Raw genomic sequence first — 27,361 nt, forward strand, 5'->3', positions numbered from 1 at the left:
GCTATATACTTATTTGTTCGTAGTATAGGATGACACGCATCTAGCCATGCACGTCTAATTCCATTCTAGAAACAATAACACTTTTGACACCACGCATTGCGTGTCACCTTAGAGCGGTGTTTCACTCGTATTATGACACGAGGTAAATAATAGGTGAGTCAACCAAGTTCTAATGTGGTAAATTAAATCTGGCATTAAGAGTAATGTGGTGATATACAAAAAATATTATTCATTTACTCGTATGATTGTGAAGCCATCTTGTACAATCCCCACCTACGTAGGATATTTCAGTATTTTCATAAAACAAAGTGCAGTACATAGAAACAAAGAGATTAATCATGCTTAATAAAATTATGTACAAGAAGGGATAGTTAGATTCCATGTGTATTCACTTCAGCGTAAACAATTAGGTAATTTCGAAATTTGTTACGAGTATATCTCTCTTGGATTGGATAGCTTCTTGGCCTGTTAAACTAAGTACCACCTCAATTGGGCCAAAGGAAAAAATGATTCTATTCACAGATAGTTTTGCACCGTTGAATAATATGGCATTATATCTTATTGGCTACAAAATTGCGATTTGTTTGGATCCAGATCTAAACCACTTTAGTATTTAACTAAATAGTGTCTAAAACAGGCTCAACAATTGTGTGGCCCGCCAGCTACCTAAGCACAGAAAAATTAGATCTTCTATGCTACAGCTAATGTCACAACAAAATGAATGATGCTTAGTTTAGCATACAATTGCAAAACTTATACATACAGATTTACTCTAACATTCTACTCAAATAGATGCTGCTTCAAATCTATGCATATTAGGTTCTAATCCATATGAGCTCCTTGCGAGTAGATGTCTGATGCTATTTCATGTTTACCTATGATGTTTCAACATTGAGCCACTTGATTATGAGCTTCACTCCAAACTGTATGAATTTATTGTATTGCTGCAACCATGGACTTCCACTTTGAAATCATCTTGGATCCAAATTCCACCATTTCATTTTTCAATTTGTTTCCATCGATTTTGTCCTCCATAGCAATAGCCACTGCTCGATAATTATGTCCAAAATAAACACCATTCCTTGCATTTTTGATGGATGCAATGCCTTCTTTATACACATCTTCTTCTGCACTTGCAAAGTCGTATTTTGTTTCAGTTTCCAACATTCTCTTGCATAAAACATCTTCCTTGCTATTGTCATGTTCTACTACATGCAAAATCATCTCACCAGCAAACACATGATTTCCCATTTGTATTATCTCCACTTTTGCCTTTTCATTTCGAGATCCATCAATCATATTATCGAAGATGAATTTATTTGAAACATAAACAATCCTTCTCCACTTCTGCATATATTATCAACTGTAAGTACAATGACAAAATCTATCTTTAGATTGATCATGCTACAATCATTTTAAGAAGAACATGTAACAAACGATTGTGGTCATAACTCATACCTTTACAGCTTCACGCATATTGATATTAACCCTGCTTACAAATATGTCTCTCTGTTCATTCAAGCACTTTAGCCTCACTTTGCTTTCAACTGCATCATCTCTAAATATCAATACTCTATCTCTGAGTACATTTATAAACCAAGTTCGTACCTTCATCGATGCATTTTCAATACCACTAAGATCAGAATCAATGAAACGGTAACCATATACTTGATATAGTCTTTCTACTTCAACCAATCCAGCTTTCCAACCAAATAGAATATCAGAGTTAATATAGAACCATTGACACGTCTTCTCATGCATTGATTCCCATTCTGCATAGATGGTGTCTCTTTCTCTACTGCTATAATCGGCAATACCAATTTTGTGAATTTGCACCAGATGCTCCACTATTTTGTTAAACAAAGATGCTTTCGCATCCTCAATATTGTCATTTAAAGCACTGCAAATATACACATCTATCATATTTTCGAACAAGTTCCCATTTCTTGGAAACTAAAAAGAAAGACTTCTTTGCCAATTATTGCTCTCTATGCAAGTACAGCAACAACGTAGTTGTGTGCTGTTTAGCAGGCAACCCAACTCTCGCACTACTAACTCTCCATTAATTAGAATTGTTTCCTAAAATACAAAAACCCATGTTCCAAAAAATTAGATATTAGTATACTATCAATTAATGATAATTAGCCAATAGTATTGTACCTTCCCAGAAATATTGGTACTAATCTTTCCATACCAATCATCGTACCACTGGAATGTCTTTCCAATACCACTCATAGGGCACAATTCTTTTGTTGCCATTCTACACGGGTTAATATAAAAAGACGAATTATAGTCATAATTTAATTAATTTGAGCATGAATAAACTAGAGTTGTAATGAACAAATATAATCGTATAAAACATCAGGTACAAACACTAATACTGTATACATAACCGTCTGATGTATACATTACCACGGCTATACTGCACACTACAATGATATTGACACAACTCAGAATATGTCTTCAATTTAATTTAGTAACATAACAGCGAATACATAGTTATTTGACATCAACAATTTACATCAACATACTATAACCACATTAAGTTTCACAAAAAGTGTGGTCATGATTTACAATCCCCAATTATTTATACACCTAATTTATTGGAGAACTTCATGTATCTATGACCCCCTTCAGCTCAACTAATGGCATTTCCTACTTAGTCAACTGCTTTTCCATTTCTTTACAGCTCATATTCGTGACCATTTCTATAGAGTAAGCAAAGCTATATAGATCTACTCCTATCTTTCTATGCAGAGACTAAATATTGATGAACTAACCTATGAATCACTTGGGTTCCAGCGATAATCCTACCACAGTGCAAGCGAACGTTTCACTTTACTGTGAGAATCGAAAGAGATCCAAGTACCTTTCCTCCCCTTCTTCCTTACTCCGATCTGTTCAAAATGAAACATGGATCAGTTAGTCGAATCAAATCCAACAAGCATCATCAGATAGCTTTTAACTATTCACTACATACCAACCAACTTCCTCTATCTTATTAACCGTTGCCGTGCACCTATCCCTCAGGCACTATCCGGATTGATGCTCCCTTTCTAGACCTAGGTTTTAAGGATGTTAAGCGCCGTCAACTCTAGATTCCGCACAGAGTGAGTAGCCAAACACACGAAAGGAGGCGCAGGAAGTCAGGAGCCCATAGTGGAAGCTACTGGTGACCTCGTGTTTCTTTGCTACACCAACTACTGGGCTTTTCGGAACGAATGGGCTGATCCTGGCCCAATACGTGGAAACCATGTTGTCGATTGAAAGATATCACACATATACAAGACATAGACACATGGATAAACACAACTTTCATGCGCAGCACTTGCATGACACGACGAATACATGACTAGAAGATTAGCTACCATGATATTTCACACGTGTCCACCTTTGCCTACAGGTGTTTGTAACTAGGAATATCATATATAAATAGCTATCCAAGATGCAAAGTACTTTCATCTCTTCAAGCTATGACCTTTCCACATGGTAACCACTTTCAGAACAAAGTAAGCACGAAGGTGATATCGTAGCCAAAGCTGCAGTTATGAATTTTCCATTGTTCAAATCATTTCTTTCCTTGTATAACGCATCAAATCCCTCCTACTCCAACATGAAAGCTGAGGAACTACTTTAAATGTTGCAGAACTATGTCATCTGTTCAGATACCAAAGAAGCTATTTTTCGATCAAATTGCGCAAGACCTAGACCTTTATGTATCTAGAACAGATGTGAGAGAAATGAATTATTCTATATTTACTGCCTCCATTACTATTATGCCAACACAGCGAACACCTCCTCTGCATAATAAGAAAGCAACTTACTACAACAATTTTATAGATACCGTAGGCGGACCAATAGAATCAGCCTACGACGATGCCATTCACAATATCACAAGCGAAGGGAAATTAACTTTAGTCGATCACAACCACGCCAATCTATTGAAGACCCAAAAAGAGAAGGAATCAGCTATGTCATGGGCATGTATTTTTGAGGACACATGTGTCGCTCAGATGAAACACTTGGAAAAGAAAGAAAATCAACATCGCAATTTCATCGCTGAGATCGCAGAGCTATCCGCCGACTACAGCAACGTACTTCCTCTTGCAGGCAATGCTACTGCTTCGAATGCCATCACACTTACATACATAGGAAATACTCCTCCACAATCTACTCTTGAGATGTTTACTGACCAGTTTGTCCATTTAGTCAACAAGCACTGTTGTTAGATGTGTTTAGTTATTTTAATACTTGCCCTGTATCACTACTATGTAATTATGTACTATGTTACTATATCACTTATTTTAGTAACAGCTGGTTTACTATTCCATACGAGCAAAGACAACGTGAATGTGATTATTATGCAGTTATCATGATGCTCGACTTCCATTTCAATCTCTTACTTCCACACTGATGAATATGTGGAATTAATTACGCAATACCTTCAAAGTTAATGCTTATACTATCGCATGCAGACATTAATCGTTATTATTAAAATCATAATTTATACCATCATGTCAAAATATAAAGACCTAAACACACTGGTGGAAAACGCAGCTTTAGTCCCGGTTGGATAGGATCATAGATCCCGAAAATCCAACCGGGACTAAATTTTCGAGACAAAATGGGGTTTTCTAGTCGTGGGTCATTCACCCAGGACTAAAGGGGCTACGTGCATGTTCCTACATGGTGCATGCACGTACCCTTTAGTACTTAAGACTTTTTTGAAATTGTTTTCCATATCAATATTGTATGCAAGTCATATTAATATTGTATGCAAGTCGTATATATATTTCATGACAGTAATTTGTCCTCTTCATTCCTAAGATTGTCCTGTCGTGGTGTTGCTCGGTGCGGCTATTGAACGTTCGTCGTAATAAAATTCTCCCGCGGGATTTATCACCTCGTCCACCAAGAATCCTATAAGACCTTCACATATTGCCAAAATCCTCTCCTTCTCCAAGAGTTTTTGTTGAATATTAAACATCTGTAATTTGCAAATATGTGAATGTCACACGAACAATTAAAAATAAGGAGCTAGAAAACAATTAATTATTAATAGTTTTATTCTACATACATTTATATCATGCAACGATAGCACCTTGTCATGCACAAAATTGTCCATTTGCTCACAGACGTATTATCCACATAGATTATTGCCATGTTCCTATCTCAAGCACTTTAGTAGGAAAAAAATAAGTTATGAAATATTCGTGTTATAGAATGTACAAAAAGTGCAAACTTCATACGTACCGGGAACTTTGTATTGAATGCAAGTTTTTATTTGAATTGACCACGGTGAATCTTAAGGAATCGTTTCCATGCATTGCGGATTGAAATAATGAATGATACATTGTTAGGTGAAAATTTAGGAAACAAACTTTTGCATAGAGATAAAGGTCCAGAATTATTACGAGTTTAGAATGTCTTGAATGTCTGGGTACTCCTCCTGTGGTTTCCTCAATGAATCGAAAACAATAACGTGGCTTTTATCAATCATAATTATTATGAGAATCTAGTGAAAACTGCATACATAAATGTTCATATTAGAGCTAACTAATATTAATTAGGTAAGGAAAATAGATGATACCCACACTTACTTAAAGTTGTATGGCAGTAGTATATATTCCTTGTAATTTGGTTTCTCCAAGAAATTGTATAGCCTCCAATATTTTCTTTGGTTGATACCGTATCTGCTTTTGGTTAATGAGCGATAGATCCATGAAGCCAACATTGAAGTACGATTCTCTGCAGTACCTCTGAATTAGCATCCTACATAAAATGGAAGACGAAGTTAGTAGAGCGACACACACACAAACAATAAGGATCTGAGCCAAAATTACATATTGATAAAAAACACTTACAAAACTCAGGTGCTAATGAGAGAGACGTCAAGGGCATCTTGATGGTACACTTCATATATATCCTTGAATTCCATCCATAGGAGTTTTTCACCTTCGCCGAAAAAATCAATCGGTTTAACCCGAAGAGCAAACATGAGCCTCTTGTTAGCAGAGTGCTCCATGTACCATTCATGGAATTCGTACATCTTCATGGAGAGCTTCCGTACCAATTTAGGCCTTACAAGAGGCTTGCCTACCTCAAAGGGCCATTTAGGTACAATTGGCTCTAGAGCTAGCGGTTCAACTTACCCTAGAACTTTAGCAAGAGACATACCTGTATCTTGCATAAATCCAATGACTCTGATTTGTTGTTCTAAGAGCATTGCTGCTATAGTTTGAGCGTGTTTATTTGGTAGATCCCCGAGCTGGGGGATAGTATGAGTCGAAGACGACGCTCTTCGCCATTTTTTCTTCTGATCAGACTTACCTAACGAACACTCATAGTTTGATAGAACAGTCCTCTTTACTTCTTTTAACATGCCAAGAAAAAAAATTAATTTTGCTAGATCTACTAGCTTTGGCTTCATCTCCTTTGCTTTTCTTTGTTCAACGCATGTTTTGAAGAACTCCTTGACTGTTGCTTGCGATAGCTCCCGCAATTCCTCAACATCATATCGGCCTGTAGTTTCTGAATGGGTTCAGACTTCTTTGTTTTCTTTGGCTGCCTTGGCTTGGAAGGCGGTGATCGTGACTTCTTCAGAGGTGCTGCATGTTCCTTGCTCGCTACGGGTCTTAGTCCCAGTGATGGTGATCGGGGAGGGGTGTTGTGGTCATCGTCGCTCGCACCACAAGGATTCGATGGAGATGGAGATGGTGATCGAGCAAGATGCAACGGTCCCAGTGGTGATGACGGTCCTGGAGGTAGATGTGCTGGAGATGACGATCTTGAGTTTTGAGAAGATGGGCGCTACAGCGGATCTATGGGGAGCAATGATGCCTCCTTGCCTGGGATGATGATGTAGCGTTTGCGCCATAGAATGATCCCATGAAGTGCATCTCCTAGTGTCCTTTCCCTGTCACCTCCCGGGAGGTTGAGCTCTAGGCCTCCATCTTATGTATGCGGGAGCACGTATGGATCATCTTGTTTAGCCTTCCATTCTCTAATGTTGATGGGCACGTTGTCCCTTACAATAGCCCCTGTCTAACTCACGAACTTTCTAGCCACATGTTCAGGAGAAATTGGCTTGCCCTCTTCTGTCACTTCCGTGATGTGAAGCCTTCCCTCCATTATCTTTGTACGACCTCGTGGCTTATTTCGCTTCGTCGATCTAGAGGGCAAACAGTTCAAGATTCGTTAATTAGTATATAGTAATAATGAATATGAAATTATAGATGGGGTAAAACAATGAAAATGATATATACCTCGTCGGAACCTTCCGTCATGGCAGAGTTTTGTTCCACATTGTCATCAACGCGGTGCTCGGCTCATCATTGCCATCACCGGACATGTTGAGGAATATGTCTGCCTGGCAACCCTCATCCTCAGTGTACGTTATTGGAATGTTGGAGCCACTAGCACCAGCAATAATCTGCTCCATTATATACCTTGCATCCTCTTCGTCTCCCATCTCAACTAATTTAAACACACATGAAATCATGCATACATTAAATTAAAAATTGTATCATAGACTTTGATGTAGCATCAACGAATCATTCAGCATCAAAGTTTGATTTGTTGATTTCATGAAACCAAAACTTCACTATTCTAGTGGTTGAATGAAGTAATGCATAAAACTATAAAAGCATAATAAAAAAACATATTCAGGTTTTGGTTGTACATATATGTTGTTATGCATAAATATTTGGATGAGCATAAAAAACATTTGTGCCATTTTGTCTAGCAATATTCTAGTCTTCTACATTTAACGTCAGGTTAAGTGAGTTTATATTGGTTTTCGTAATGGAAGGTTCAACTTGGTCTTCTACATTTGTTTTTTAACTTAACGTCCACATTTTGATGCATCCATATAAATGGGAAAAAAATTACAAGATAATCCTTAAAATTTTGCATCAGTAAATCTAGAAATGCATGAGCACATCATATTATAAGGGAAATTGCATCTTTTATTAATAGGAATATCGGATAAATGAATTTGGAAATTACTTGAAGCCATTTGAAGCTAAGTTTACTGCAGCTAAATATTTAAAGCATAACTCTAAGTTTAATTACTCCATATTAATAGGAATATCAATTAACAATAAAAGAAATTAACTAAATAGTAATACACAATTATAATTAAATAAAAACAATGAATACACAATTATAATGAAATAAAAAAGTAATACACAATTATAATTAAATAAAAACAATGAATACATGATTATAATGAAATAAAAAAGTAATACACAATTATAATTAATTACTCCATACTATAAACAATTAACCTATTTGAAGCTATTAAATAAAAACAGTAATACACAATTATAATTAAATAAAAAATAGTAATACACAATTTCAATGAAATTAAAATGGTAGAAAAGGGGGCCCTTGAATCAGTAAGGGCCCCGGTTCCGGGAGGTAGGGCGTGCCGGCCCGTACCGGCCGGCGGGGAGATCGACAGCGAGGTGGGCGCATGGATGGCGGGCGACGGCGGGGTGAGCGCACGGACATCGGAGCGGGCGCTCGGACAGCGAGCCATGGTGCAGACAGCGCAGGTGGACGACGCGTACGGCGGTCAGGGCGGGCGCGACGGCGGGGACGGACGACGACGCGGGCGGATCGACAGCGGGGGTCTCGGACGGGGCGGGCGACGATAACGGTGGCCAGGGCGGGTGAAGGCGGGGGCCAACGCTCGGACGGCGGGCAGGCCGGGGCACCACGGGCGATGGCGAACGGGGCAGGAGGACGACGGCGGCCGGGGCTTGCGGACGGCAGCTGGGCAACGGACGGGAGCGGGCGGACGACGGCGGTCAGGGCAGGTGGACGGCGATCGGGAGACGAGCGGGCACGGTGTGGCGGATTGAGCAGAGTGTGGGAGACGAGGCATAGGGGAGAAAGGAGCGTGTCTGAAACCCCCTCCTCCAGTCCCAGGTTGACTATGCAACTGGGACTAAAGGACCTTTAGTCCCGGTTGCAAATTCAACCCGGGACTAAAGGTCCCCCTTTAGTCCCAGTTGCAATTTGCACGCGGGACTAAAGGATGCTTTTCGCACGAGAGCTGAAAATGCACCCTTTAGTCCCAGGTTGACTTTGCAACTAGGACTAAAGGCCTTTCTGTTTTGCAATTACAATTTATATATGTTTTAAGTTGTTTGCCACTAGTTTTGTTAAAAAAAATAAAAACTTTACATATTTTGACATGCAAAAATATATTAAATTAGCAAATATATTTAAAATAAGTTTGAATCAATCATTAATTCTATACTAGTTGTTTAAGTTTTTAAAATAATTATTTTAATGCATCACTATCATCAACAAACTATTCAATTAAATAATTTGCAAGCGCAAAAAATGCAATTGATGTATGTGCTTCAGTTAACATTGTTTATATTGATTGAATAAATTTTCACCATAGAGTATTACAATATAATTCAAAGGTTCTGATGGCCATAGAGCATTACATCAAGATGAACCGTATTTAGTGCATTATGTAATGTTAAAAAACTTCTTCTTAACGAAAGTTGCTTGGTCATGATCGCGGCATAAGTATGGAGCCTCTTCTCTGGCTAGCATAAATGCTTGGGTCAACTTTGACAGCAAATGGAGGCATACCATCAAAGTTATCATAATCATCTGATTGGTCTATTTTGTCCACGACTCCCATGATTTTTATTTTACCTGGAAGAACTATGTGGCGCTTTGGCTCCCATGGGTTTTCTTTATCTTCTGAATTTTTCTTGGGTTTATTAGACATGTCCTTCACATAGAAAACCTAGTGCACATCATTGGCAAGGATGAATGGTTCATCATTATATCCAGTCTTGTTTAGGTCCACTATTGTCAGTCCATACTGATCTTTCATTACACCACCTCTAGTTAGCTTCACCCAACGAAACAGAGGGATCTTCAGTGGTATGTATTCGAGTTCCCAGATCTCCTCTATGAAACCATAATATGAGTCCTTGCTCCAGTTGCTATCTATGGCATCTATGCGGACACCACTATTCTGGTTGGTGCTTTTCAGGTCTTGGGCTCTCGTGTAAAATGTATAACCATTTCTCTTGTAACCTTGGAATTTCACGATTGTGCAAGAAGGTCCCCTAGATAACCAAGCCACTATTCTGGTTGGTCCTTTTCAGGTCCTGGCCTCTCATGTAAAATGTATAACCATTTATCTCGTGACCTTAGAATTTCACGATTGTGCAAAAAGGTCCCGTAGATAACCAAGCGAGTTCTTCATGAATCATGGAGTTACCCATAAGGTGTTGACGCAACCAAGAGGCAAAAGTATCCATGTGATGATGTATAATCTAGACATCGAATTTCATTAGAAATTGGGAAAATAGAATCTTCTTGTGTTCCTCGATATACGGAGCCACAAAGGATGATTGCTGCAGAACAGTGAAGTGTGCTTTATGAAACAAATCAATATCATCGCTCAAACTTGATTTCCTTCCAAGGGTGTCTGTTCCCTGCAGCCTCCCCTCATGGCGTGATGTTGGAACCCTAATCGAATTAATTAAGTCAATAAAATCAACACAAAACTCAATGACCTCCTCTGTTCCGTATCCCTTAACGATGCTTCCTTCTGGACGGGCACGATTAAGAAAATAGTTTTTTAGGACAGACATGAACCTGTCGAAAGGCCACATATTGTGCAGGAATACTGGACTGAGAATAGTAATTTCTTTGACGAGAAGAACCAGAAGGTGCATCATAATATTGAAGAAGAATGGTGGAAATACCAACTCAAAGCTGACAAGACATTGTACCACATCATTCTGTAGCTTTAGTAGCTGGGTTGGATCGATTGCCTTGTGCGAAATCACATTGAGAAATGCGCATAGCTTTACGAGCGCCAATCGTACATTCTCTGGTAGAATACCCCTTAGTACAACCGGAAGCAACTGGATCATCAACATGTGGCAGTGATGGGCTTTGAGATTTGTGAACTTCTTTTCTTTCATATTTATTATTTCCTTTATATTCAAGGAGTACCAGACGGAACCTTGATACTATTCATGCATTCAAACATTTTATCCTTCTCTTTCCTTGCTGACAGTGCAACTGGCAAGATGTAAGTAGTGCTGTTCGTTATCTCTCTTTTTCGGATGTAGGTCATCTTGTTGCTTCATATGTTCTAGGTCCTATCATGCTTCCAATGTATCTTTTTAGTTTCCATAACAACCCATGAAGCCTAGCACGTTCATGCAAAGATTCTTCGTCAAGTGCATCACGTCTGTTGCGTTGTGAACCTCTACGAATTCCCAATAAGGTAGCTCCCAAAATATAGACTTCTTCTTCCACATGGGTGCACGTCCGTTATCGTCGTTCGGAACAGGTTCGCTACCAAGAACCTTTTCAAAGACTACCCTTACATCCTTTATCATCTCAAACATACTTTCCATTATGATGTGAAGGTTTTTTACGATGGTCTAGCGCCCTTTTGAAATGCATCCCTTTCTTTCTTTATGGGTGGTTAGTAGGAAGAAATCGACGATGGCCCATATACATGACCTTCCTACACTATTTCAAATACATAATGTCTATGTCATCTAAACAGTGGGTGCAGGCCCGATATCTCTTATTTGTCCATCCTGAAAGGTTACTTAGCGCAGGCCAATCATTGATAGTTACAAACAACAATGCTCATAGGTCAAAGCTCTCTTATTTATCCTCATCCCACACACGTACACCTTCTTCCTTCTAGAGTAGTAAAAGTTCATCAACCAATGATCTTAGGTACACGTCAATGTTGTTGTCGGGTTGTTTTGGACCTTGGATAAGCACCGGTAGCATAATTAACTTCCGCTTCATGCACAACTAAGGAGGAAGGTTGAACATACATAGGGTCACAGGCCAAGTACTATGACCACTACTCAACTCACTGAATGGATTCAATCCATCAGTACTCAAACCAAATCTTATATTCCTTGCATCACTTTCAGAGTCTAGGAATGCTCTATCAATTGATCTCTACTGGCCCCCATCCGCGGGGTGTCTCAACATCTCATCTTGCTTACATTCTTCTTTGTGCCATCATATCAATTTAGCATTTGCCTTATTTCTGAACAAATGCTTCAAACGTGGTATTATAGGGAAAATACCACATCACCTTCATAGAAACTCTCTTCTTGGGAGGCTACCCCTCGACATCACCAGGATCATCTCACCTGATCTTATACCGCAGCGCGCACACAAGACAAGCAACCAATTTCTCATATTCATCACCGCGATAGAGGATACAATCATTAGGGTATGCGTGTATCTTCTGAACCTCCAATCCCAGAGGGCAAACAATCTATTTAGCTTCATATGTTGTGGACAGTAATTCATTATTCTCGGTGAGAATGTTCTTTACAATTTTTAATATCCTCTAAAATGCCTTATCGGACACATCACTTTTTGCCTTCCATTACAGCAGTTCTAGTGTGGTACTCATTTTTTTATGCCTCTGATTGCAATCTGGGTACAACAATTTTTTATGATCATGTATCATGCGCTGCAACTTTTCTGATTCCTTCTCAGTTTAGCAATCTCTGTGTGCATCCCATAGCACCTAACCAAGATCATCAATAGGGTTGTCTTCTGCAAACTCATCTTCATCAGCCTCACCCATTATATGTAGTATCTGCAAAAGCTTGGCCTGCAGCCCAATCCAGAATGTTGTTATCATCCTCCTCTTCCATTATAACCTCTCTTTTGCCATGCTTTGTCCAAACCAAATAGTTAGGCATGAAACCGTATCTAAACAAGTGGCTATGAATAGTCCCCCAGGAAGAGTAGTCTTTCTTATTACTGCATTGGAAGCATGGACAACATATGAATCCGTTCTCTGGCTTGTTGGCTTTGGCCACTTCGAGAAAATAATGCAAGCCATCAACAAACTCCTTGGTTCGTCTATCCGCGTTATAGATCCATTGTCGGTCCATCTGCATCGTATTACATGAGAAATGGACATAGGTCTTCGTATTAGACAAAGAACTTGATCAATATTAGGTAGGGGGAAAATAGAGTTAAGGTGATTATAATATTTGGCCCTTGCAAAAAATATTAGATAAATAAATTATTACATGAGAAATGGACATAGGTCTTCGTATTAGATAAATAACTTGATCAATATTCACAATTTACACCAATCAACCTTTGTAAAGATAAAAGTAATTCACATGAAAATTATACCATTCAATATTCATAACATTCACTAAAGATACATATAAAGATTACACTCATAACAAGATAATAAAGATACATATACACTAAAGATTATAGACGCTCCATAGTGGAGTTCACGTAGTTAATTATCCTAAAATAATGGTACAACATAGTAGAATGTTCACCCTCCAAGTCATCTCTGCACATAACTCAATCTTCTACGAAGTCTATCGAGAGTCACCTCCACATATCCAGTACCATAAAATAATGGTACAATAGAAGATCTTTGAGTCCACATACTCGGGCTGAATATCATAAAGGAATCTTGAAATAATTGTCCAAACATCTTTTGGAGCAAGTGACACATTCTCATAATAGAAGTATGGTGGCATACACACAATAGCCCATCTAGGCAAAAGATCTGTTCACTGAGCATGGCCCATGGTGGCAAGCCAAAACCAACCAAAAGCCGCTAGGTCAAGGTCAGTGAATAGATCTTTGCCTGAAGAGAATATTGGGCCGGCATACTTCTATTATGAGAATTAGGCTCCAAAAGGCGTTTGGAATACTATTTCAAGATTCTTTTATGATATTCAACCTGAGTTTGTGGACTCGAAGTTCTTCTATTGTACCCTTATTTTCTAGTACTGGAGGAGCGGAGGTGACTCTCCATAGACTTCGTAGAAAGTTGAGTTATGTGCAGAGAATAGTGTAAGCACATTCATACCATGTGGAGACACTTTTCTCTGGATTAGAGGAGCGGATGTGGTATATTCATTACCAGTCCATATGCATCGTATTACATTGAAAATGAACATAGGGCTTCGTATTACATTAAGAACTTGATCAATATTAGGTAGGAGAAAAAATAGAGTAAGTGTGTTTATAATATTTAGTTCTTGCAATAAACATGAGATAAATAAATTATTGGTTAAAGAAATACAATTATTGTTAAATTATAGTGACATGAAAAATTGTAGCAATGATCAAATTCTATTTTTTACACCTACAATTTATTTACCTTAATTTTCTTGCAATGACTAAATATTGAAAACATATTTACTCTATTTTTTCCCATACCTAATATTGATCAAGTTGTTTTAACTAATACGAATCATATATAACAAGGAAGCTATCCATCAAATTCTAGCTTAAAAATATGTATAAATAAAAATCATCTTCATTCTCCCTCATTCTAAAAAACTTATTTTTCTCCCTCTATGAAGCATAAAATAAAGGATAAAATAATAAATGAACGAAGGATGAAGTAGCTCACCTTCACAACACTTTGGATGAGTGAAATCCTCACGGAAATGAGGGAAAAAATTCATGGAGCACCTCCCCTAATGTTGCTTGCTCGCCATGGAAAGGAGGATGAAGCTCTCAGTCAGGTGGAGTGGCTCTGACTAAGGGAGGAAGAAGAGTTTCTGGATTTACAGGGGAGGAGATTTTGTCTCAGGTGGAATTTTCAACCGAGACGAAAGACCCCCTGTCCCGGTTGGTATTCCAACCGGGACAAAGGGGGGGCGTTGGTGCGAGTTTTATAGCTGTTACAACTAGGACTAAAGGGGCTTTAGTACCGGTTGTGACCAACCGGGACTAAAGCCCAGTGACGGTGGTCTTCGGTGGAGTGCTTGCAACTGCCTGATTAGTACCACTAATTTTATTTTTTTTCCAAGACATATCATGCTCTTGACGCTAATACATGAAGATCAATTCTTTTAATGAAAATTTAGTCCGAAAATTTGCGCGCTGTAGGCGCACCCCAGACTCTAGTGCTCTTTGAATGGATTCATGGAGTAATGACAAAGAACAGTTTCTTTTAGACAGATGGAGGACAACAAATGGATGCATACAGATAAGAGGAGAGGACATCACTGTATAGTGTATACACACGGGCAATCAATTACGTTAGTAAATATCCAAACTGAAATCAGACAATCAAATTTGAAATATCATCGTGTGGTCCATCAATTAATCTTAAAACACAGCTTATCACCATATATATGGGAAATTACTCCTCCCGTTCCGAATTGTAAGTCATTCTAATTTTCTTAGAGATCGAGTCAAACTATTTTATGTTTCACCAAAATTATAGAGAGGATCACAAAGATTTATGACACCGAATAAATATACTTAATAAAAAAACTAATGGTACTTATTTAGTATTATAAATGTTAGTACTTTATTGTATAAATTTGATTAAACCTAAGATGCTTTGACTTTCCAAAAGTTGAAATTATTTACAATTTGAAACGGAAGGAGTACTATTTCTCCTTCAGGTAGGATGTCTACCGACTTTAGGAATTGGTAAAAGAAGAGGATTAAACATTCAATGTTGAAGCTCGACAAATCCATGTAGTATGACAGGCTTTACAGGTATGCTGAAAACGTCATGGGGAGTGAAAACCCAACAATTATATAAAGCACAGCCGTTAAAGGATTAGCAGGCAACCATATGCGAAAGATCATTGCAGAAAGACTTTAATGTACTTCATAACACAACTCGTATAATCCGATGTTTTGTATTACGATTCACCGTCATATGTTGTTCACCATCAAGAGACATCTAAAATAACTGTTTGGCAGCAGCATTGGAGAGAACCAATGGTAGGCATGGCGTCAGATAAATAGAGATAATTGTATTAACAAACTGGAGGAAAGAGATAGCACTAAGACCTGGCTAGATAAATATCATTAGTGTTGGTCATAACTTTCATGGTAATGGTTCAAAAAATAATTCCTTTAGTTGACTGGTAGGGAAATCTTTGCAGGCAGGAGGAACAATCTCTCATTATGGATCACACTGAATATACTGAACATATAGTGAGAAAGAATCCTAAATACAAAAGACACTCACTTATAAAGCTGAACCGTAGATGGTGGCGTGCTCATGACTATGTTAATAGTGGCTGACATGGAAAAGACATTGATTCAATAGGCAATGGCAACGGTGAGCAGTGCAGGCCATGCATATCTGACATATGTTTTATCATGGGAAAATAATGAAACATCAATTGTAAAACGTGCAATTTTCGTTTTACATCAATAGAAGCGCCGATGAAGCTCTTGAATTGCATATAAGAAAGCACATTTTGGCAAAACGAAATGTAAGAAGAGAAATCTGAACCATAACCTTAACATCTCTAGTCTAATTAGAACTCTTCCTAATTCCATCATTTTGTCAAGAACTCAAGATATAGCTAGCAAAGAAGGTAGCATTAGATTAGATTTCAGAGGGTCTTTGCTGGCATGGCACAGTGCGCTCCAGCTGAAGATATCTGTACAAACATGAGTCATCCACTGGTAGATGTAAGATTGCATGGCAACTAGGTTGTTAACGTGGCTGCCTAGTGCCTACCTTGGCACACCCACGGCTTCGTGTTGATTATATAGGAAATTCCCCATCAGATTACATGGAGTTTGAATACAACTTGTTGTGCAAGGCATGTATGTTTAAAGAGGTCTATCTATACATGAATCTATCCAACAATTCTATCTCTAACCGACACACACAAGTATCCAGCTTGGACACGTTCATTGGACATGTTCATATGACGTGTTTTAGACTTGTTACAGCACATAATATCATTTAGCAGCCCCCCTCAATCTTAACCGAGTTTACTTCTCAGGTTAAGATTGCCTTTGAACTTCTCAAATTCCCAAGCTGGCAGACTTCATGAAGCCATCTGCTATTTGATCCTTGGTTGATATAAACCGAATCTCTAGCTGTTTCCTTGCTACTCTTTCTCGAACAAAATGAAAATCAATCTCAATATGCTTGGTCCTTGCATGAAAAATAGGATTAGCAGATAAATAGGTAGCACCAAGATTATCACACCACAATCTTGGTGGTTCTTGTAAAATAAATCCTAGCTCAGCAAGCAATGCTTCGACACATATAGCTTCTGCAGTAGCATTGGCTAAGGACTTGTACTCAACTTCAGTGCTTGACCTTAACACAGTTGGGTGCTTTCTAGCACTCCACGAAATTAAATTTATCCCAAAATATATAGCAAAACCTCATGTTGATCGCCTGTCATCAACACTTCCTGCCCAATCAACATTTCCTGCCCAATAAACACTTCCTGCCCAATCAGCATCTGAGAAAATACTTATCAGATTTGAAGCTGTTCTATTAATTGTAAGACCAACATCAATTGTCCCTTTCACATATCTCAATATCCCCTTGACAGTTGACCAATGAACTATTGTTGGTGCATGCAGAAATTGACAAACTTTGTTTACCGAGAAAGCTAGATCAGGACGTGTGAGAGTCAAGTATTGCAAACTACCCACAATGCTTCTATACCGAGTTCTATCTTCTGTTGATAATGGCACTCAATCTCCACAAGATAATCTTTTCGAGGCTGATATAGGAGTAGGAGAAGACTTACAAGATTTCATTCCAACCCTTGTTAGGAGATCAGTGCCATACTTTTCCTGTGACAGAAGTACGCCTCTATTCCAAGAAAATAACTAAGATTACCCAAGTCTTTGAGAGCAAAATCAGTCTTCAAATTTTTCACTAGCATATCAATAGCTTCCTTTGAAGATCATGTGACTATAATATCATCAACATATATGAGCATAAAAATTGTAACATTAGACATGGAAAAGATAAACAATGATGCATCAGACTTTGAAGCCTTAAAACCAAGATCAAATAATTTCAAACTCAACCTTGAATACCATGCTCTTGGGGCTTGTTTCAATCCATAGATAGCCTTATCGAATCTACAAATGTAATTTGGAAACTTTGCATCTTCAAAGCCTAGCGGCTGTTTCATATATACCTCTTGCTCTAGAACACCATGAAGAAACGTGTTCTGTACATCTAATTGCGTTAAACACCATCCTTTGGATACTGCTATAGTTAACACAAGTCGAATGGTAGCAATCTTGACAATGGGACTAAATGTATCATAATAGTCTATACCATATCTTTGCTTAAACCCTTTGGCTACCAATCTTGATGTGTATCGATCAATGCTACTATCAGCTTTCCTCTTTACTTTGTATACCCATTTGCAATCAATTAAATTATTACCTTTGTTGGCAGGGATAAGATGCCAAGTCTTGTTCATATGCAATGCCATCAATTCTTCCTCCACTCCCTTTCTCCAACGTGAATCACCAAGTGCTTCTTGAAAACTTTGAGCTTCTCCTGTTGAACAAAAATTTCCCCAACGAAAAGTACCATCAGAAAATTATTTTGGTCTAACAATACCATTTTGTGACCTTGTCCTTGGTCGAGGTGCATGAGAAGCAGCAGGTTCATGAAGATGGACAACAGGCTCAGACGTTGGCTGCTGTAGAGATTGATCCTCAGAAGATCCCTCTGCAGGCGAGTGATGCGGGATTCCGTCTGTCCCCGCCTGTCTGCGGCTGCCGCATGGAGAGGTGTCGGCGGGCACGGGAGACTCCACAGTACGTGTCGTGGGAGGAGTGGCGCCTAGCTGGTTGGAGCGAGGCACGGTGTCAGCGCCAGGAGCAAGCGTACCCGCCTGGGTTTCAGCGCCAGCCATTGCAGGTAGATCATCTCCAGGACCCGTGCTAGGCAGAGTTCCTCCTAGTACATGAAATATAAATATGGATATGTTTTGATCCATCTGAGCATCAAATTATCCCGAATTTCCTCCTGTGTTTTCCTGAAAGCTAGACACATCATCTGAACCATCATTGTGAGCATTTGTAATAACAAGATCAATGCAATTTACACCCCCAGAACTAAAGTTTTGTAGATATTTAGGAAGGAGTAGAATTTCTTGCTGTAACCTAGCGCCTGCATTGTCATGGAGAGATGCAAAAGGAAAGATAGATTCATCAAAGACTACATCTCGAGATATATACACACAGCCAGTAGATATGTCAAGATATTTGAATCCCTTATGGAGAGAACTATAATTGAGGACAGCACATTGTTTTGATCGAAAAGCTAGCTTTCTAGTGTTATATGGCCTGAGATTTGGCCAACAAGCACACCCAAACACACAAAGGGATGTGTAATTAGGTTTCTGTTTGAGGAGCTCTACTGGTGTATGATTATCAATGACCTTGCTAGGAAGCAAATTTATCAAATAAGTAGTGGTAAGGAAAGCTTCATCCCAGAATTTTAGTGGCATGGAGGCATTGGCTAGAAGAGCTAGACCAACTTCAACTATGTGCTTGTGCTTTCTCTCAGCTGACCCATTCTGTTGATGGGCATGAGGGTGAGAGACCCGATGGGAGATACCAATCAGCTTTAAAAAAGAATTTAAGCACTCATATGAATACCTCCCCAATCTGTTTGCATAGCCAAAATCTTCTTAAGAAAGAATTTGAGCACTCATATTCATAGTATGTGTGTCGGCCAGCAGAAATAGGAGCAGAACACCAAACATAAGAGTGAATTAACTCAAGCGGAGCAAAAGAAATATTATTTGATTTGGCATACAGAAGCTGATGACTCTTCACACACTGACTCACTACTATTATCACAAATGAAAGACAAACTATTGTTCTTGAGAATAAGCTTAACAATTGGAAAAGAGGGATGCCCCAAATGGCTATGCCATCTATGAGTAGATGGTTTACTAACTCTAAACATTACTTTATTCTTGCATGCTTCCGAGTGCTCAACTCTAATGGATAAAGACCTCCTTAACATCTTCCTCGATGAAGGATTTTCTTCGTTTCCAGATCCTTAATAAAGAAAATATGTGGGTGAAATTAAAAGTAGACATTGTTATCAGAAGCTAAATGATGGATAGAGGCTAAACTTTTGTGAGCACTAGGAACATGAAGAATACTTTTCAAGAAAAGATTACGAACTGGGGTATGTAAAGCTACATGACCAATGTTACTAATTCTCATACCTGCACCATCGGCGGTGTGAACTTGATCATTGCCTCCATACTTGTCCCTTACTGTCATCTTCTCCAAATCACTGGTGACATGATCAGAAGCCCCGCTAGCCATGTACCAGTTGGTGTCCACACCATATGCTGCTGAGTTTGACCCTCCAGCCTTATTGTTGGGTTGCCGTTGATAGTCATCACCAAATCTATACCAAAACTTCAGAGCTGTGTGATTGGGTCTTTCACAGATCTGACATCTTGGCTTGCCGCTTTACTGCCCTCTTGGCTTGAAGTTGCTTGAACCGCTAGAGTTACTGAGACCACGTCAGAGCCATGACCACCATGGCCGCGACCACGATCTCTACCACGACCACGAGGATTGAAGCTTCCTCGCCCTCCATATGCTGAATTTGCCAAGGACTGGTAGTGGTTGCCATTGTGCTACTCATGAAATATGTTAAGACACATCTCATACGCCATGACTTGGGCATAAAGCTCATTGATCGTGATGGGATCTGAACAACATAGAACGAAAGATATATTAGGGTTGTAATCAAAATCAAGACCGTTTAAGATAAAGGTAGGCAACTTCATCTCCTATAGTTCTCATCTTGTTGAAATATGCTGCGATGCCCATGCTTCCCTTCTTGAGGTTCGCAAGTTGCATCCACAGATTGGTCACCCGTGCACGAGATTGTGCCAAGTGCATATCCTCTAGGGCCTTCCAAACTTCAGACCCCGTTGTCAGCGTCGCCACCTGTGCCAACACCGTGGTTGAGAGTTGACCAGGTATCCTAGAACTTGCTGATCTTGTGCCAGCCACACTTCATACGCCAGGTCGGAGACCATCACCTTGGTCTCTTTGTTGAGGATGGTTATCTCCGGCGTTGGGATGGAACCGTTAAGGATGCCAAGTAGGTGGACACCGTTGATTGAAGGGAGGACCTGCGCCTTCCATAGGAGGAAGTGGTCGCAGGTATGCTTCTCAGAAACTTGAGGGCCAAGGTGGGATGAGGAGGAGTTGGAGCTAGACGCCATGGCAATAGATGTATCTAAGGAAGAGCTCTGATTACCATGTAAGATTGCACAACAACTATGTTAACGTGGCTGCCTACCTTGGCACGCCTACGGCTTCATGTTGATTATATAGGGAATTCCCCAACAGATTACATGGAGTTTGAATACAACTTGTGATACAAGGCATGTCGGTTTAAAGAGATCAATCTATACATGAATCTATCCAACAATTCTATCTCTAACCGACACACACAAGTATCCAGCTTGGACACATTCATATGACATGATTACACAAGACTTGTTACAGCACATAATATCCTTTAACAGTAGAAACAATAAAAAGTAATTGAAAAGTGAGTGGCGATCATTGGGCTGTGACATAGCTATTGTAATCATCATTCCGCTACAGTTCAAAAAAGAACTCGTATATGCAAGAAAATTAATGGAGGGGAAGCCAGAATTCAGATCTCTCACATTTGTTTTATCCCTGATTTTGGGGTTAATTCGTTTCTGTACGTAGGTCCGCAGCACACTTCAATTCAATTCATGCCCCACACGAAGAGGCAGTGAGATCATCCACCTGTCGGAAGACTCTGCCGCCGCCGCCACCACCATGTGGTCATCTTCGCCGCCACCGCTATTCAGTACTTCCGTACCCGAGTCAACCTCGGACGCGCACCGAGCAGCCCCTCGCGCCCGCACCCAGGTCCGAGTTTTTCTTGCTCGGACTCCGCGTTCGGTCCACCGTCCGCATCCCGGTTTTTTTTTTCCATCGATCGTGAGGCACGCAGATGCGTTTTTTCCTGAGACGTGTGACGGAGGTTTCTCAAATTTTCTTGCGCTCGATCAATTCATACTTGATCCATTTGTTAAATAAGGAGCACTACTATGCGTTTGTGATCCGATCATAAAGGTTACAAGTCGTGATTTATTTCAAGTGTCTTTGTTGTAAGACAGTGCGTTCACCAGACGTTTAATATACGAGGCAAATGAGTATTTGAAAAGATGTATGAGGCAAGATTTCAAGTGATAGATATCACTGCTCGGCAGTAGAACTGCGTCCATCACAATTGAGTGCAGCTAATTTGTTCAAGATAATATGGTCAACAAGGGCAACATGTAGATACAGGGACACAAATCTCATTAGAATACACTATATTTGTGATCAATATTCATATGAAAAAGGGGATGAAACTGAACAAGCTCGTCAGGCAACTTGTTGACACTGTTTTCTGATTGAAAAGGTAATGCAGCATCTCAGCCCTCATCTCTGCTGATCGAGCCTGCAAAAAACCATAATTATAATAATGAAACAGGAAAAATAGGACGAACAGATGAAACCAACATACTCTGGCTTACCGGATCTCTAGGAGTCTTTAGGGAGCCATGGCCTTCTCCATCAAATGAACTGAAGATCTAGACCATTTCTAAATCAAAGTACACAGGTCCGAAAGTCTTTACCACACCTGAGATACCTTTATTTAATGAAAAAGCAAATGATCCCTGGGAATAAAATTGTTGGATATATCAATCTGAACAACCAAACCAACATATGATACTAGAATTGGTGCAAATTTTAGACATGTAGGTGCAGATGCAATAGTACTCAGTATACTGTGAGTTGATCAAATTATACCATCTCAGAACATTATCTTCTTTACTAGTGTGAAGGCAACTAAAATAGCAGTCTTAACCTTCTTAGGCAGCCTATTAACTGAAGAGCCTAGTTTAGAATCTTAAGACAATCGACACTAATTTGTAAACTGAACTAGAATGACGTCAGCAAGCTAGGTAACTGTTAGAATCTCTATATAACTAGAAGCTGCAGCCTTGAGATCAATCGTGGATCGGTTTAATCCATCCAAACATATAAAGAAAAAAAACTGATCAGTGTGAGCTAGATATTGATGCCATACGATGATGCACGGGAATTATGCTTTATCACAAATATCATACTGTCCTGGGTAAGTGGCAAAAACAAGGAGACTAACAACCAAAACCTCTGCATGCTGAATATGATATCGCTTAAGAAACACATGTCATGGGTTATGGGCATTTTTCTTCATAGGAGGCTAAAACATTGGGCCAGCCAAACAACATATATTTGCTAAATATGATTGGCACGATAAAAGGCATAAAAGATAAATCTGGTGTCAAATAAGTGGCATAAAAGATAAACCTGGTGTCAAATAAGTGAGGTAATTTTCTCTAGTGTCATATAGGGAATAAAGATTAGTTCCGATGTCATATAAGGAATTCTTTCAATTAAGTTTGAATGTCATTGGGTAGCATCATTGAGCAAGGCTTCAAATTGTTAAATGTTCCTTATTGTGCATAATTTAATTACATTCGTGAGGAAAGCAAGGGAGATGACAGGTAGAACCAAAGCTCCGGTGGCATCAGTGAGGCATTCATTCTGGTAAAGTGGTAATCGAAGTTGATGTCGAGTGTGAGCTGATCATTGGCATGCCAGCCGGTGATACATTGGAATATCCTTGACCTGAAAAGAAAATGACAACACTACTGTTAGAGATTCTAAGAGTCTTTACAGCTGAAAATTCTAAGAGTCTTTACAACTGAAACTGCAATTACTAAAAAAGCATTCTTTAATTCAGGTGATATACCCAATAGTAAACACCATAAAATTCAGATGATCTATTATGCTTTCATACCCACAGCCAACGTATCCTGCATATGGTTAGTATTTCATAACTGTTGATCATTTTCATCTATCTTTTAGATCCCAAGACCCAAGTTTTTCCATTCGTAATAGATGCTCTTTATTGCTCCTACGTTCCAAAACAGAAATGTATTGCTATTGGACAAAGTACTTATGATCGGACAGTGAATATTTGGTGCACCAAACACTGGGATCACCACAAAATAGTGCATAAAGAATAACAAAGTATTCAAATTTCGATCCAGACCACTATTTTGTTTGCAAATACTTCTGAACAGAATAGTAAAGATTTCAAATTTAGCTCCTTGAAACAGGCCATGTTTTGTTGGGGCATTCATGACACATTGTTTGCCATCTGCTTGTCACCTCCAGCTTTGTCGGTCAGCATGGGCGTCAGCAGCAGGATCAATCCTGAAATGTGTATAAGGACGACCGGTAAGAAAAGAGTAGCGCCACTAATTCATTAATTCCAGTATCGAAAAGGACCAGAATAAATAACATGGGCCTGAAGCCACTGAACAGCATTTTCATTTATAATGGAACAAAACGTCAGCATACTATACAAGGGGAACCATGACTATAATGATGTTGGACATAAAATAATTTGGTAAGAAATGATTCATAAATGTAGAACCACTGAAAGTTCCAAATTGGCCGAACAGTCAAAAATACCTTTGTCAAAGGAACGGCCAACGATTGAAACAGAAAAACCTTTAGCATACACTCATCTGCAAGAAAATTGGATGTACTGATTTTTTAGCCAATGTAAAGTTAAAAGTACAGATAATATTTTGCCACCCACCAACCCAAACTACAAGCTTTGTAGCTAGTTATTGTGATTAAAAATTTTCCTGGTATCAGCAGCCAGATGTGAGAATGCATGATGTCATAGGTAGAGTACTACACACATATTAGCACAATAACCAGCAAGCATCATCTGTATAGGCTTTAACACCACATCAGCAGTTCTGCCATAGAAAGGTTAGGAGTGTCTGTTTCTTATACACTAATATAGAACAAATATAATTTCTACATTACTAGGAGATTTCATCAGAGCAGTGCAATTGGACTAGCGAGGATGTATACAGGTCTAAGAAAACATAAGTAAACATCTACTACCTCCGTCCCAAATTACTATTCGTTTTGACTTTTTTTAGATACAAAACTTTTGATATGGATCTAGATGTACGTATGTCAAGACACGTAGGAAAAGCTATGTATCTAGAAAAGCCAAAATGAATAGTAATTTGGGACGGAGGGAGTAGGTTGTATTGTATCACTAGCAGCATAATAGAACATCTAGTTTTAATCAATAAATTCAGACTAAGAAAAATAGAAGTTCAAACCAAATACTCTGTCTAGCTCAGTTGACATTTACAGGTTATAGAAACAAGAATCCAATCATGTGGATCACAAATTCACGATACAAGCTTTGGGACCAACCCATAGTGCAGATTCTCAAGGGACCAACACAAAATCGACCAATCGAATTCTTCACTGAACCGCACACATGTATGCAGTCCAATGAAAGATCGAGCTGTGAGCCTGTGACGGAGAGGAAAAGGGGAAGGGGACTGTGCAGTCTATCGATCTTACCACTGTTTAAGACAACAAGCAGCCCGATGAGGAGATCGGGAGCTGCCGGACAAGCCCTCACCGGATCCATGCAAGATCCAGCCGTGGACCTGCGGGACCTCCAGCCTGACGAGCTTGGGACGAAGGGGCTGTGGGCAGCAGAGACGCCGGAGGCGAGCTTGCGGCGGAGATGGGCTTGAGCGGGGGTGTCGGCTCACGCAGTGGAAGCCACGCTTGAGCGGAGGAGGACCTCGTGTGGAGAACGACGAATCGGCACGGACTGGCTCGAATTGGCCGGCAGCACTTGGACTCGGGAGACGAACGGGCGGAGGCGCTCGACCTCTCTTCTCCAGCATGCGTCCGCCGCAAATGGACCGTGGGATAGGCCTGCTCTACACGAGCAGAGGTCGAGGCGGCGCGGATCACCGAAGGAGTGGCCAAGCAGAGGCCGCGCATGATGGCGCGTTGGCGCTCCTCCTCCGATGTGAGATAGAGGGCCGGCGCTGGATCCGCCGTGTCAGGAGTTGACAAACGCCAAGGGGAAAAGAAGAACGACTTCGTAAGATTCAGAACAAGAGGAGAAGAACAGGAACGGAATTGGCAAGGAGCAGTAGCTGCAATCTTTACTGATGAAGATCCAAGAGATAGTAGCTAGGGAGAAGACGAACGAATGCTACTACTACTCTACCAGCTACTAAGGTTCTGATACAAATTCTTCGATGCATATGACAGCAGCTAAATAGCATGGACCGGTCAATTAAGTAAGTATAATATTTAATTAACTAAGCATTGTTTATGGTCTGAAAATAGTGATCAGCAAACGCATTAGGCGCGATGAAGTGTTGTGTTGTGTTTGATGACAGTCCTCCAATGTACGATGGACGGTTCTCACGTAGTCGCTGAAGCGTTACGATGGCTGCCGACTTCCTCTTATGAAGCTTAACTGACGAACTGAATGTTGCTGCTCTTGACAATGCCCGCTCCTTAAGATCCTTGTCTTTAAGGATGAAATGAAGGAAAAATTTTGCTTATGACGGTAGCATCTTCCCAAGTAGCTTCAGATTCTAGTAAATTGAACCAATGAATGAGCCATTACACAACTGGTTCATTATTCATGGAGATCATCCTTCTCTGGAGAATAGCTTGTGGAGCAACTGTGTTCGTGCCCTTGTCATTAATTAAAGGTAGCTATGGGCTAGAAACTACTTTTGAACCCAAATGTTTCTTCAGCTGACTAACATGGAAAACATCATGTAACTGACAGCCCTCTGAAAGTAGTATGTTGTAGGCTGATTTGCCAATTCTTGCTAGAACTTTGAAGGGACCATAGTATTTAGAATGCAGCTTAAGGCACTTGTGAGCACTCAAAGAAGTGTGTCTGTAGGGTTGAATCTTCAAGTAAACCATATCACCTTCATCAAATTCTCTGTCAATCCTATGTTTATCAGCTTGTTGTTTGATTCTTGATTGAGCTTTGAGGAGATTATCCTTTATGACTTGTTTGGCAACTTCTCTGTTCCTTAAGTGTTCTTGAACAAATAAATCTTGGCAACTTCTCTGTTCCTTAAGTGTTCTTGAGCAAATAAATCTAGACAGTTAGAAATGACAACTTCTGCTACCATTGGAGGGTGAAACCCATATAATGATTGAAATGGAGTCATATTCAAGGATGTGTGAAAGGATGAATTATACCACCACTCTGCTACTCATAGCCAACGAAACCATCTTTTAGGACTGTTAAAGCACACGCACCTTAAGTAATTCTCCAAGCATTGATTAATTCAGTTTGTCCATCAGTTTGAGGGTGATAGGCTAATGATAAGTGCAGTTCAACTTTCAAGCTCTTGAATAGTGTTTGCCACATAGAACTTGTGAAAATTGGATCTCTGTCTGTCACAATCACTTTAGGTCGGCCATGAAGTTTGAATACATTGTCCATGTACAAATTCACTATGTCTTGTGCTGAATAAGGATGATTCAGAGCAATGAAATGTGCATACTTGGTCAGTCTGTCTACTACCACAAAAATAACATCTTTTCCTTGGGATTTTGGTAATCCTTTCACAAAATCCATAGACACATGTATCCAAGC

The 27,361-nt window shown here is 39.6% G+C and overlaps 1 long non-coding RNA gene and 1 pseudogene across 2 annotated transcripts; both read right to left on the bottom strand.

The window, feature by feature from the left end:
* Window positions 1-933: 933 nt before the first annotated feature.
* Window positions 934-21,035, bottom strand: LOC140221617 (uncharacterized; annotated as a pseudogene).
* A 989-nt stretch (window positions 21,036-22,024) lies between these two features.
* Window positions 22,025-25,985, bottom strand: LOC117851327 (uncharacterized). Of its 2 annotated transcripts, XR_004639522.2 has the most exons (4): window positions 25,291-25,985; window positions 24,367-24,422; window positions 22,374-24,105; window positions 22,025-22,297 (listed from the first exon to the last, which is right to left on the bottom strand). It is a non-coding gene; the product is annotated as an uncharacterized lncRNA (long non-coding RNA). The 2 variants fall into 2 exon arrangements; XR_004639523.2 differs by lacking the exon at window positions 24,367-24,422 and having other exon boundaries at window positions 25,291-25,984.
* Window positions 25,986-27,361: the final 1,376 nt, after the last annotated feature.

Source organism: Setaria viridis, chromosome 1 (genome assembly GCF_005286985.2).
Source record: "Setaria viridis chromosome 1, Setaria_viridis_v4.0, whole genome shotgun sequence".
NCBI classification, from domain to species: domain Eukaryota; kingdom Viridiplantae; phylum Streptophyta; class Magnoliopsida; order Poales; family Poaceae; genus Setaria; species Setaria viridis.